The sequence below is a fragment of the Protopterus annectens genome, chromosome 2.part0, assembly GCF_019279795.1.
Source record: "Protopterus annectens isolate FY-2018-M chromosome 2.part0, PAN1.0, whole genome shotgun sequence".
In the NCBI taxonomy this organism is placed as follows: Eukaryota; Metazoa; Chordata; order Ceratodontiformes; family Protopteridae; genus Protopterus; species Protopterus annectens.
The window spans coordinates 804,815,676-804,830,675 of record NC_056728.1 but is presented as its reverse complement, the minus strand read 5'-3'; the positions used below and the strand labels follow the sequence as shown (position 1 = coordinate 804,830,675).

The window sequence follows — 15,000 nt, the reverse complement described above, 5'->3', positions numbered from 1 at the left end:
AGCTCTTTCTATCCACTACCCTGCAATAAGGGACCTGCCTGACTACTAAGGATTCCCTCATCTACCTCCAGCCTGCCAACTTGGACCTTCCTTTTCTGCTGCCCCAGTACTTTTCACCTGTTTGAACAGTACTTGGCAAACTTTCTATCCACTACCCTGCAATAAGGGACCTGCCTGACTACTACGGATTCCCTCATCTACCTCCAGCCTGCCAACTTGGACCTTCCTTTTCTGCTGCCCCAGTACTTTTCACCTGTTTGAACAGTACTTGGCAAACTTTCTATCCACTACCCTGCAATAAGGGACCTGCCTGACTACTAAGGATTCCCTTATCTACCTCCAGCCTGCCAACTTGGACCTTCCTTTTCTGCTACCCCAGTACTTTTCACCTGTTTGAACAGTACTTGGCAAACTTTCTATCCACTACCCTGCAATAAGGGACCTGCCTGACTACTAAGGATTCCTTCATCTACCTCCAGCCTGCCAACTTGGACCTTCCTTTTCTGCTGCCCCAGTACTTTTCACCTGTTTGAACAGTACTTGGCAAAGTATGTATTATCATTGCCCCTTGCTGTAAACAAATCTGTTTTCATTTTTTTTTTAAACCCTATTAACTGATTGTTAGATCCTGAGTCAGGAAAGCCAGCAGCCAGACTCCTCCCTAGGACCATTATCATCCATATATTGTTTCCCTGCCATTTAGCTTACCCTTCACTACTTGCTATACTTCTGACCTTTGTCACCTGATGTTATACTAACTCTGACCACTAGGTGGCAGCCTAACCTAGCCTAGACCCCTTACTCTCTTTTCAATTCTACTATCTTTGGTTCATTACATTCTTTCCTTCTTTTCTCTTCCCTTGCCCTACTGCCTAGCTATTCTCCTAATCTATCTCTTCCTGCTCCTTCTCTGGACTCTTCCCATCCCCTACCCTCTGCAGACTAGTAATTTCCTTATTCTGCCCTCATCACTACCCTTAGTCTTCCATCATAACTGCTCCACTGAAACCTTCTTACCTGCTTCACCTTCTCTCTCTGGGTTGTTACTGCTTACTGATTGTCTCCTTCTCTGCTTGCTCTGACCCGCTCCGTTCGCCCTGCGGGCTCACTCCGCTCCCCTACCCTACCCCCAATTCCCACACACCCCCAGTGCTGTTTAACTTATACCTATCTAGCCACACCCACTGCTCCTCTCAACCTATCACCTAACACATAAACCTATCAACTCCTCCCCTAATCCCCTTCCTCAATCATCTGCACACTACTGCATATTACTAGACCACTCCTCTTTACCTTCAGCCTCATACCTACTCTCTCTCTCAAACCTCCTCAAACTATCCTATCATACTATATATCTTTCTTCCCTACATAATTATTCACTTTAGCCTACCTTATAACTTACTTAACCTTTCTACCATACTATTACAATATGGCCTATGTACATACATCTATCCTCAAAAACTCTCTTCTCTTTTCTTCTTCATTAATATTCCTTATCTTAACTTATACCCTTACCTACTATGAACACTACTCTCTGGTCTGTAAAGTACCCCCTCAACAGCAAACAATACCAACTACACACCCCGACTCTCTCTCTCACAGCAACATTACCTTTACTTCAACCTACCTACTTCCTAGGTTTCACAGATACACCCACATTACTTACTTCCCCAACAAGATAAGACTACCTAAGTACTATAAAATTATAAAAACTGCAATGACACATTCTTTAAACCTTCTAATAGGCGGAGACATTCATCCTAATCCTGGCCCAATTCCACAAACTGACAATCTACAAAAACAATCATTTAACGATGCTTCCTCCTCTATAACATCAGGAAACTCACTCAGAATAGCTCAACTCAATATCCGTAGCATTAATAACAAAATTAGCCAACTGCATGCTCTTTTAAAGCTCATGCATTTGATATCCTTTGCCTAACTGAAACATGGTTAAAACCTTCTACTCATGACCTAGAAATAACCCCACCTGGATATAACATCCTAAGATCCGACCGTACATCCTAAAAAGGTGGAGGTGTAGCCATCTTGCATAAATCTGAACTTCTTGTTTCACCCGTTAATGTGTTATTACCCTCAAATACCAATGCTGAAACTCACCACAACACAGCACAAACCACAGGACACATAGCTCACCTCCACAGTGTGCCCCTCAACCTAAGCCCCTAAGGCTAAACACTTTTCCCAATACACTAATCATAGGTTACTCAATAGGAAGGCACACAGATGTCACACTCACTACACTGAATAAGGAGAAGGTAACAGTCATCTGTCTATCAGGTGCCAGAATCCAACACATAACACATGTACTCGGGTCACTCCACAACAAGTACAAGTATGACTTGTCACTGTCCATGTGGGTGTGAATGACCTGAGACGCACCTCCCTGGACTACATGAAAAGAGATATGGTGGCGCTCTTGGATTATGTGGCCCAAGCAGGTATGACCCTAGCCCTGAGTAGCATACTACCATCACCCAGAATGATACCACAGTACAAACAGAAAATGATTGACTTCAACAATTGGCTAAGTTTCTGGTGTCATTGTAAGCGGATCCAGTATCTGTCTGCTTGGGATGACATGATTGACAGACCTCAATGCTTTGCCAGAGATGCCCTGCATTTGTCACCCCTGGATTTCCGGTTACTGGCTAAGGATCTTGCCACCCCTATAGTGGCTTTTTTAGGTGGTGTTCCAAAGGCCAAATTACCAGCATAACAGCTATAAATAAATGCAATCTGAGGGTCAGGCTGCTCAATGCTAGAAGTCTAAATCTCAAAATGCACTTGCTCGAAGCACCCCTCAAGATGGAGAACATCAGCATTTATGCTGCAACGGAAAACTGGTTTAAAGCAGCAGAAAGTACCCCTGCGCTACCAGGCTATCACTCATTCCACACCTTTCAGTCCTGAAATATGGATTGTAGCTCCAAAGGCAGCAGTGTCTCCATATTCATAAAGGATATGCACACCTCTACACTAGTAGCCCAGCGTAACACATCTGAGATACTTCAGGTACAACTACCATTGGGTAAGATAACGATCCAGGTCATAGCCTGCTATAGGTCCCCAACCATGTCCTTAGACTCTCACTCCACATTCCAAAGCACCCTGGAATCTATCAAGGTCATACCCAACACTCACATACTAGGAGACTTCAACTACCCCTCCATAAACTGGGAGAACTACTCAAGCACCAATACACTGGCCCAATGTTTCCTGGAATTCATCAGTTCCAATGCCCAGGACCAGCTCATTCTGATCCCCACTAGAGGAAGCAACATCCTTGACCTGGTTATTACTAACATGGGCGACCATTGCTCTACACTAGTAGTCAATCCTTCCCTGGTCAGATCTGACCATAAACTAATCACCATGGAGATCCACATCTCACCCACATCCCCTGCAAAGGTAACCACTTTGAAAAACTTCTCCAAAGCTGACTTTGGGGTCCTAAAAACAGAGGTGGCTAACTTCACGACACCGATGCAAATGGAAAATAGTTGCATGACTGCCGAATCATACACCAGTGCTCTGTATGAGCATGTACATAAATGCATGAAACTAGCCATACCCAACAGAACCAAGATGCTCTCCTCCAAAAAAAGGAAGCCAATCTGGTAATCCCCTGCCATTAATAAACTCTACAACAGAAGGGAGAAACTATTGCAGAAAAAGGTGAAGTCCCAAGACTGGAAAAACTCTCTTATTAGCATCAACAAAAAGTTGAGATCCCTCATCAAGTCCTCTAAAGCCATCTATATAGGTAGACTTGAGGCAGACACTAAAAACAATCACAAAGCATTCTTTAGTTATATCAAAAACCTCCACGGCAATACCCAGATTTGCTGTGAGTTACTGCACAATGGTACCTCCTGTACTGAGCCAACAGATATTGCCAACATACTGGCCGAAAGATTCAGTGCCAACTTTACCCCCCCCCAAAGGACCAATCACAATACTGGAAGAATGCCAGGCACCCAGCATTACTGCAGCTCAGGTTAAAGCTACATTGTCCAAGGCCAAGAATACAGCTTCCATGGGACCTAATAATATCCCTGGCTGTGTTCTACATGAACTACAAAGTGAACTGGCACCACATCTGTGTGCCCTGTTCAGTCACAGCCTCACCTAAGGCTTTGTCCCTACCAAATGGCGCACTGCTACAGCCATGCCTCTCCATAAAGGAGAAGCAACTATAGACCCTGAGAATTATCACCCCATTAGCCTGATGAGTCTGACATGTAAAGATATGGAGCGCATCATCATGGACATGATTAACAAAGATATAGGAAATCTCCTAACTCTAGACCCCATGCAATTTGGCTTTGTGAAAGGGAGATCATGCCTGCTCAACCTGGTTGACTTATTTGAGTTAGTCACCAGGGCTGTGGATGAAGGTAAGGCAGTGCATAAAGCCTACCTCAATCTGGCCAAGGCCTTTGATACCATTCCTCATGCAGGAATTACTGATAAACTCACAAAACTAGGCATCAACCCCTATATCACTAGGTGGGTTGCAAATTGGCTCACAGATAGAACACACAGTGTGAAAGTAGTAGACTCCAAGTCAGACTGCTGACCAGTCATGATTGGAGTCTCACAGGGATCGGTCATGGGTCCTCTCCTGTTCTGCATTTACTTCTCAGAAGTCCAGGCCAACACAAAGGGAGTCTGGCTGACCAAGTTTGCAGATGACTGCAAGCTAGGAGCCATTATTAACTCCCCAAATGATGCAGACATCCTACAGGAAGGCTTCACTGAGGCCAATGACTAGTGTCGAAGCCATGGTCTTAAGCTTAATGCCAAAAAATGTGTCATCATCTCCTTTGGTAAAAACTCAGTTCTTACTAATTACCACATCGATGGGAGCCCACCGAACACTGAAGGCATTACAAGAGATCTGGGAATGCAGGTTGACAGCAACCTCCCCTTTGACCACCACATTGCAACTGTGGTCAGAAAGTCGTTCTATGTGGCACATCTCATTACCAAGGGTTTTGCATCCAGGAGGAAAGAGGTCATCATATCTTTCTCTTGTCATCCCTCATTAGACCATTCATTGAGTATAATGCCCCATTTGGCATGTACCTCACTAAACACCTGCAACAGCTGGAGAGGCCACAGAAGTAACTCAAGAAGAGGATCCTAGGCATTAAACACATGTCCTACATGGACAGACTCAAAAGACTCCAGCTATTCTCTGTCTCATATCGCCTACTTAGAGGTGATCTTTGTTTGACTTACAAAGCCATGTTTGACCCAGGTCTGTTAGAAACGCTACATATAAAGAAATCCCAATCCCTCCACACCACATGCCCCAGAGACCTCAACCTCATTACCACAATCAACAGAACATGCTGGAGGGACAGATTCCTCCCACAGAGACTGCCCATGCTCTGGAATAGACTTCCCATACATGTCAAGCAGAGCACCTCGCTGTCCCTCTTCAAGAGAAATCTTGATGAGTGGATGGATAATAGAAAGTTCACCCTGGGGATCACTCCAGTGGCTCTACTTGACAGAGGCACTGGGAACTAAGGTCAGGTGGCACGATGCCAGGGGAATCCTATGGGCTATGCTTGTAAAGGCTCCAGGGGCATTAGCCTAGTACACACCTATGAACCTAAATACTTGCCACTTCATGGATTATGGAACCAAAGTATCAGCACGTAATCCATTCTACCCTGTGCACATATGTTATCTGTCTTACTACAGAAGTAGATGATTTAAGATTGCAAGTAAAGAAAAGCATGGATGAAGCAAATACATTAGATTAAGTAGAGGTATGCAGACGATGATCCTTTAAAGACAGCAATGGGTAGAAGGCAACTGCCGAGAAAACGTACAGTAACAGTTTAAATAGCAGAGAGAATTGTCTTCTCAAGAGTGAAGAGTCACCCTACATGGTACATTTACAGATGTCCTGAAATAGAGAATAGTGGGCCCAGAAGCAAAATAACCGAAGGACTGCAAAGGCTGACAGAATCACAAGTCTGATGGGCTACATGTTTTATGTAAACACATCTAAACCTCTTGAGAAGAGCATACTCTGACATACCATGACAAACTCCTTGGTATAAAGCATTAGACTACTGGTGACAGGAGCTGTCATAAGTCCTGGCACCCTTGACAAGTGTAAGCATGGGCCTGGGAGATGAACCATTTACAGGTTACCTGTGTCCATCGGAGACATAGGTGCCAAAACATGGATGAATTTCAGGTTTCCCATCCAATTGTCTAAGTTGCACTTGAATTGGATTAGGGAGGAACTCTGCTTCACAAGGATGTGGAGCCTATTCCATAGATGGGGAAGTCTCTGGGATATATACCTACCTCCCCAGCAGGTCCTATTTATATCACAAGGCAAGGTTTAAGTCTTTAGAACAGGGAATTCTGGTACTGTTTGTTTTGTGGATATGCAGGAGATCCATCAGAGTGGGGTCTGTCAATGCCCTGTATGCCAGGCATAGATATCCCCTCAAAGGCCTGTAGGAGACAGAATACAGTGATAAAGCCTTGAGGTGGTCTCCATAGGACATATTACTTATGCCCTGTATTCTTTTAGTGAGAGACCTCTGTGAACATTCCATTTGTTGGACATGCCTGGTTAGGTATATACCAAAAGGGGCATTGTACTCAATGATAGGTCTGATGAATGCCAAATACAGTGGAACAAAGACTTTCTTGGACTTAGATGCCATACCTTTGTTTATAAGTTGTGCAACATAGAATGATTTCCTCACCACTGTAGACAAGTGATGATCAAAGGCTAGATTACTATCTATATCTGTCCCCAAGTCTCTGACTACTGGGTCAGCTCTAAGGGGTGTGTTGTCAATATGATAGTTACCAGGGATGGATGACTTCCCAAAGGATACTATTATGCATTTCTTGGCATTTAGTTTTAGTCCATGACTCTGACACCAGTTGTTTGTCTGTGTCAGCCCCTCCTGGAGAATATTTGTGTCAGTGTGAGATTCAATGACAGTTCCTAACTTGCAATCTTCTGCAAATTTATTCAGCCAGAGACCACTGACATTGGCCTTGACTTCTGAGAAGTAAATGCCAAGAAGGAGCAGTCCAAGGACTAATTCCTGAGGGACTCCATTTGTGACTGACCTCTTTGTAGAGGTGAACTCCCCAATTCTAACTTCCTGCATCCTGTCTGTGAGCCAGTTGGCTATCCAGTGGGTGACATACAGGTTTGTACCTAACCTCTTGAGTTTGTCAATAATACCCAAGTGGGGTATTGTGTCAAATGCCTTGGCCAGGTCAAGGTAGGCAGTTTGAATGATTTTGCCCTCATCCATTGCTTTGGTGACCTTCTCACAGAAGTCCACCAGGCTGAGTAGGCATGATCTACCCTTTACGAAACCAAACTGGGTTGGGTCCAGTGTCTGGAGGTTTACTATATCTCTCTATTGATCATCTCAATGATAATTCTTTCCATGGCTTTACATATAAGACTAGTGAGACTTATGGGTCTTAGTTTAAGTCTGTGCAGGAGACTGAAGAATATAATACACACACACACACACAAAACATAGACACATACACACGCACGCACACGTGCATACACACAGACATACAACATAGACACATACACACACACCACACACACACAAAACATAGACACATACACACACACACACACACATATATATATATATATATATATATATATATATATATATATGTATATATAAAATACAAATATATATATGTGTGTGTGTGTGTATATATATATATATATATATATATATATATATATATATGTATGTACGTATATGCATACACACACATATGCATTCACATACATTAAGTATAAATGTATGGACACATACAGATATATGCACACACACACACACACACACACACACACACACACACACACACACACACACACACACACACAGCACTGTTACATATATGGCCTCCCTTGGTTTAATTTCTCCATGTATTTTGGTTTCAATTATCATGACAGAAACAGACCCCATTCTGCATCAGTAAGTTCATGAAATTAGTATTTCTTTGGTCTCTGATGTTAGCCAAGAGTGCTCTTCTCAATACCCGGATTTTGTTTTGTGAGAAGTCAGTGTAAAGCTTCTTCTACAAAGATACGTACATTGTACAAAAGTTTTGGCAAAGCATGTGACTGATACTTTCACCCAACAGATTTCTAAGGGTAGCATTTTGCAACCATTTGAATTGCCGAGACTCACAATGCTGATTCCCTGAATGTGGAAACCAAATGACTGCCAGTTACTAGAATATTCCCTTCCCTCTGTGATATGAATATCTCAGAGATGGAAGATTTAAGTTTGGGAATATGCTGGGACTTGTCCCCAGCACTGCAGAAGAAGAAGTTTAAAGGACAAAAGTGCTATTTGATATTCACTCTCCCCCTTCATTTTGTCTCTTTTTGTTCTCTGCATTTCAGGAATCAGCATTGTGAGTTGCAGCATTTCAATAGCCACAGCACTCAATGTATCCTCTTCCATTATACATAATCGAAAGTAAGAGATGGTTACTGCTCAGCTCCATGACAACAAATTAAATGTATCATTTAATCCTCATTCTCATTCTTAGATCTGCCCAATACACACGGTGTCAGCAGCTAAGCCATCTGTTCAGAATTATCCCAAACACCCCTGTTACTCCTCAGGTAATATCACTTAAGTCTGCTTTTATCCTTTTCCACTTTAGCTCAACCACTAAGATCCTTTGCTCCTCTTCACATCTCTATTTTACAATAATTTATCAAATGTTTGGAAATGTTTGTACATTTCATAAATTCATACATTACATGTACTATATAACCAAAGCATTACTCTACCATTGTACTATTTTATCGTCATTTCTGTTTTATTGTATTCCTGTCTATTTTGTATGTCTGGTCAGTTTTTGATCCCAGGCTGAGACTAAAATTGGTCAGATATGATCAGTGCTTGACCCAGTAAAGAAATTTAAAGAAATACTGCCTTTATTTTTTTGTGTTTGAACATATGCTGGACAAATCAGTACATGACATTCCGCAAACTACATGAGAAATGGTCACAGAAAATGTGTCTTTCTCACTGACCAGGAAGTTCACATCATGCAAAGGATGGGTTTACAGATTTCGTTGACTGAAATAACTAACATAAAAAAATAACGAGGTCACTTCTGATCCCTGCGGAGATCTACTGGAGCCGACAATGGAGCTGATGGCAATCTGTAGAATTTAATCCTTTGCACAGGATACTCTAAGTGACTCCTAAACTACTGCATGGCAGTACAAACCTGAGATGTGGAGGTTTACGTCTAGAAAGCAGCTTATAATGGCATAAGATCATTGACCAAACTAGACAGTTCAGCGAGGCTGGGAAAAATTGCTTCAGTATGAAACTCAAGTGCAGCACGAGTCTGCTCTGTTCGTGACAGTCAGCTTCAGGTAACCTTTTAACTGAGGTACAAATATTTTCAGTAGCTTATTGAGTAACAGTAACAAAGAGTCCTAAATCATCCCTAGCCTTAGTTGGCATTCTTATAAACAGAAGGAATATGTGCCATGTCATTACACAGGGACCACATTAAGAAGTAAAAGGTCATAATTTACTAGTCACACAACCTTAAAAGTGGAAGCATTTGCCTGAGTGGACAGTCACAGAACATTTACTGAGAATTATGCCAACAGTTTGCAGACACCTGGTATGAGGAAAAATCACACGCTGACAAGTATGCAAGCTGTCATCTTAAGCCACAAAACTCATGGGGTCAAGAATTCCCCTGGTGTTAGTATCCTGGACTTGACATGTACCAAAGAACCTTACATACAGCAGTCTATAATGAATTATCAATGCCAATCTACATAGAGAGAGACAGAGTCTATACTGAATAGCAAACTATTGTAACTAATGGGTTACACTGACTCCAGTGAATAACCTAAAATGTGCACAAAACAGACAATACAGCATTTCTGCAGGGTGCATGCCCCCTGCTCCCCCATCCCCCTATTAATTTAAATATATCAAATTTAAGACTGGAAGTTACCAGTGTAAGTTAATGAAACATAACCACTTACCTACAATGCTACACTACAAATGCAGCAATCAAATATACCAAATTTGATGAAATTCCACAAAGCTAAAGTTTGATGGACATTGCCAGGCAAACAGAAGAGACCCATTACTTCCTCTGAACAGAAGGAACTGACACATGTTGACTCTGAGCCATGACCACATGTACAGTACTCAGCTGAAGCGGCAACAAGACAAAAAGCTGCAGATAAGCTATATCTTAAAGCACATCTCACACTGTGTAATGTATATGCCCCACAGTTCTGAAGTTGAAAAGTGACAACATGCCTGCAGTAAAATGTTGACCTACTACTCACTCATCACTGCTTTTAATCCTAGTTCCTGATGTTTCTCCTAGTTTCCTGGTGAAAATGCTAGCAGGCACTCCAGGAAGGTCACTTTTCTTTAGAAAGGAAAATGAATTTACAGAGTGACAAAGTCATGGTGGGAATATATAAAACAGTAAAACAATAATGAAAGAGGACCCACAAAAAATATATAAAATTCTCCCCTAGAAGCCTGCAACTAGCAAACAATAGGAACAACATTAAAAAACATGTTATAACTTACTTATTTTACATTATGAGATGGTATTTACAAAATTATGGACATTTTTGCATTTTATTTTTACAGGTAAATGAACTGAACCTCCACAACCTTGCTACATAAAAGAAGGTAAAAAGAACACATAACAAAAAAAAAGACGTAAAAATAAAAAACATATCCTACATGTACTGACTCAAAGCTTTGTCACTATACTGGGTATCTTACAGAATGTTAAGAGATGACCTGTGTCTGGCCTACAAGGCGTCCTTCAGTCCTATAATGACGGATTTACTGCATATCAGTAAGTCAAAAACTATCAGAAATACTTGGTCTAGGGATCTAAACCTCTTCTGCAGCATCAACAGAATGGTTTGGAGGAACAGTAATATTTTGCAGAGAATACTGCTGCTATGGAACAGACTCCTCATTCACATAAAATAAGGTTACTTCCTGTCCATTTTCAAATGCAACTTAGATGTATGGGTGGAAAATAGAAAATTTACCCCAAGACTGCCTCCTGTACTACTAAAAGACAGATGCAACTCCTAAATGCATTATCCCATGCATGGGCCCCCTCAAATTATCTATGGTATGTTCCCAGTTATTCTCTTCAGTGGAACTCCATCAGTAATGGGTCAGAGGATGCCTTGTATGCCAGACACAGATCGCCTCTTAGCAGTCTGTAGGATATCAAGTATAGTTATAAGGCTATGAGTCTGTACATGTAGGATACATTCTTTATTTTTATGTTCTTTATTTTGATGTTTTTTTTTGTCATGTATTCATTTTACCTTCTTTTATGTAACAAGGTTGTAGAGATCCAGTTCATTTACCTGTAAAAATAAAATGCAAGAATTTTCATAATTTTGTAAATACTACCTCATAATGTAAAATAAATAAGAAATAACATATTTTTCAATGTCACTGTCATTGTTTGTTAGTTGCAGGCTTCTATTTGAGAATTTTATGACCTATCTTCTCTTCCAATTTTTGTTTTGTGTCCTCTTCCATGCACTATAATTATCAATTATGGGATGGGTAAGGCCAGTCTATAACCAAATGGGATAAGTTATTTTGAATCTAAAAAAGGGAAACTGGGTCGGCTTAAAATGCCCCAGAAGGGCAAGTGGCCTAGTGCTTACCTATGATCCTATGAGCCTATATACAAGAATCACATACCAATATACTCCCTAATTTTCCTTCATATTTATTTATTTTTTTATATATATTTTATAATTTTTACTGTCTGGCCTTTTATATACTTCAGACTTTCTCAGCTGTTTTAAAATTTCATTGGCAAATAGACCCATACCAAACAAGTGGTTCTAACACACAAAGTTCCCTTAAGTGCTAATTCAAGTTTAAAAAAGACATTTAACAGGGTTTAATCTTGGAAAGCAAACAAGTGTATTTTTGGGGGGAAGCACACTGACAGCAATTTTATAAGCAAACAGAAGATAAATATTTAACTGTCCTAGTAATTTTGTTGTGTTTTCTGGGAGACATTCCCAATGTTTTCTTGATTTTTTCCTTCCAAGGCTAGATAATGAGTGTGTGACCTAAACGAGTCCCCACAGCACTATACAACCATTTTTCTCCTTAGGGTCCAAACTTTCCCTGTGCCTTACTATATTCATGCACAATGCACTTTTTCAAGTAAGTAACTATTATTTGACAATACCATTCTATCAGCTGAGATAGCAATTGTGTGACAGTTCTGTCTTAAAAATGCTATTATTATTATTATTATTATTATTATTATTATTTACTACACAGCTTTTGAAGCCCAGCAGTACCTCCCTTTCACCCCACTACTTTGAAAAATCAGAACTTCCTTGAGAATTTTAATTAACAGAACTAAACCTAGGTGCTTTCTTGGTCTAACATTTAGAACACAGTAATACAATGAGGTTCATGAAAGACAGCACATTGGCAGCATCGAGCACTTATATTCGGAAACTGCACACAAAATGCACAGAGCATGCTTAAGCAAATCTCTGCCCATCAACTTATCTCATAAGCATTCCCAAGACAGTGGTTCTACTTTGATTTGATATTACCTTGCAACAGGATGCTGGAACAAGAACAACAAAAATGTATATATACATATACATGCTACTTTGACAAGATAAAATTGCTTCATTATTTCCTAACTTGTTTGTTTGTGTCTTTCGGCTTTTCCCGGTTAGGGGTCGCCACAGCGGAACTCCGGTCCGCTAATGATTGGCAGTAGATTTTTACATGCTGGCTTGCTGGGCCTAAAGCACAACCTTCAACGATGGAATGCCCATTCACGCATGTCACCACACAGAAGACGCTCTAACTGATAATCGAACGGGCAACATCTAACTGTGAGACGACAACACTACCACAGCACCACCACCACAGTATTATTTCCTAACTTGTCTGATGTAAAAATAGCTTGTCACCTCAAGTGCAAGACTTTTGAGGCACATACTTTAAGTTTGCACCCCCATGTAAAAGGGAAATGTCTAACTCTGAAGAACCAGGTCGATGGGTAACATAATGTAAAAGTGATTTTACTGGCACTGATGCTTATTTTATTTATTTACTTATTTTTAGGGGGTGCTTAGTTTATTGTAAGCAATATTTAAGAAGGAGGAGTAATAATGCACCTGATACTCCACCCAAACACCTTAACTGATATAATGAAGAGCTTCTCTAGCATTAACTGCAATTTTGCTCATCACAAAATTTCTACAAGTTTGTTGAAATAACTATATCTATAAATGGCACCCCCACACACAAAAGGTGCTTGTGGCTGCATACTAAAACACTTTCAACTGGCATGTTACAAAATTAACCTTGGATTGGTTGCTGGTCTGCTGTGGAATGTGCAGACACAAACCACACACACACACACACACACACACACACACACACACACATACTATTGGCAGTTTGAAGGTTCTTCAGTTCCCCAGCTGCAAAATGTCATGCATACCTACATACAAATTGCACAATAGCCAATTTACCTACAGCATATTTTTATGATATGAAAGGAAACCACATCATCTGATGAAAACAAATGCAGTCAAATGGTGGATCTGCAGACTCCAGAAGACATCCCAGCTATGAATCAAACTAGAAACCCAAGCACTGTGAGGTAACAATTCTTACCTCTGTTCTATGGCTCCACCCTAAATGGATAACAATTATGCTGAATTTCAACTATTTAGCCACAGAATCTGTGTAGTCTTCAATGAGGAATAGTTCTACTGAAATGTAATTAGCCTAGAAATTTCAGTTATTTTTACATAACTTCTAACTTTTGACACTCACTTTCTGCACTCACATTTTTGGGTATTTTGTACTAACCTTAAGTTAATTACAATGTGCAGCCATGTTATGTTTTTTTCTTAACATAAGACTGAAAGATCTGGTCAAAAAATGATTTCTTTTCTTTTAAAACGTTTTAAGGTCCTTAACAGATTGCTAAAACAATTTTGAATTTTATAAAGCATGACTATTTACTCATGCTATTTTGTATTTCTAATAGACCAGTTTCACTTATGCCTTGTTTTTGATTTTCCATGTCTTATTAAATTAAGAATGTGATTGCTCATATACAAATTGCACTGAAGAGGGTCTAGAGTGCACACTACTGGGACACATCAGGTCATATATAGATTTTCCTAAATGTCAGATTACTAAATGTGGTTTTACGCACATCTTGATGTAACCATGCTATACAACAAATTAATTAAACTGGGAATTCATGGTATAGCAAACTGAAACAAATACAAGCTAATTTTTCCAGGGCTTTTCTTTCATAATCAAATATATTCCTTTGAAGTTCTTTCTTTTTTGCTAGCATTACATATTTTAAATGTATGAAAATTAAATGTTTTTTTTTTATTTTATAGAAGATATTTATACCACTATGAACCTTGGCTCTAGATGATGGTCACTGTTGAAGTGACACCCCATCCCCATGTGCAAAAATGGGAAAACAGGTTGTGGATGGAAGAATGGATTTATACCAATATATTCTATGGACATTTCTGCGGCAGGACAAATAATGTAGACTTCATTTACAGTTCTTAATGATCTTCAGCATTTTATCTTCTTCTTTTTCTCTCTCTTTCTCTCACTCTGAATATACATATGTGATGATATGGGCAAGCGTCAGTATAGCCAGCTGGAGTTTTGTGAAGAACAGTGTCCTTTGAGGGTCAGGCTGATTTGTACAGGATGCTTGTGTTACAGATGTGTTAGAGCTGTGTGTTATTTGTATGTCAAGCTGCTTTGTACGGGTGCTTGTGCTGAGTATGGTATTGGTAAGGTTTGCATATATTGAAGTGTATCAACAGGGTACCCTACTGAAACGAAGGGAAGTGCACATGTATTG

The 15,000-nt window shown here is 40.3% G+C and overlaps 1 protein-coding gene across 2 annotated transcripts in view; it reads right to left on the bottom strand.

The window, feature by feature from the left end:
- Window positions 1-15,000, bottom strand: part of PTPRD (protein tyrosine phosphatase receptor type D) — a 6,523,893-nt gene that overhangs the window by 1,222,855 nt on the left and 5,286,038 nt on the right. The gene's annotated exons all lie outside the window — the stretch shown is intronic.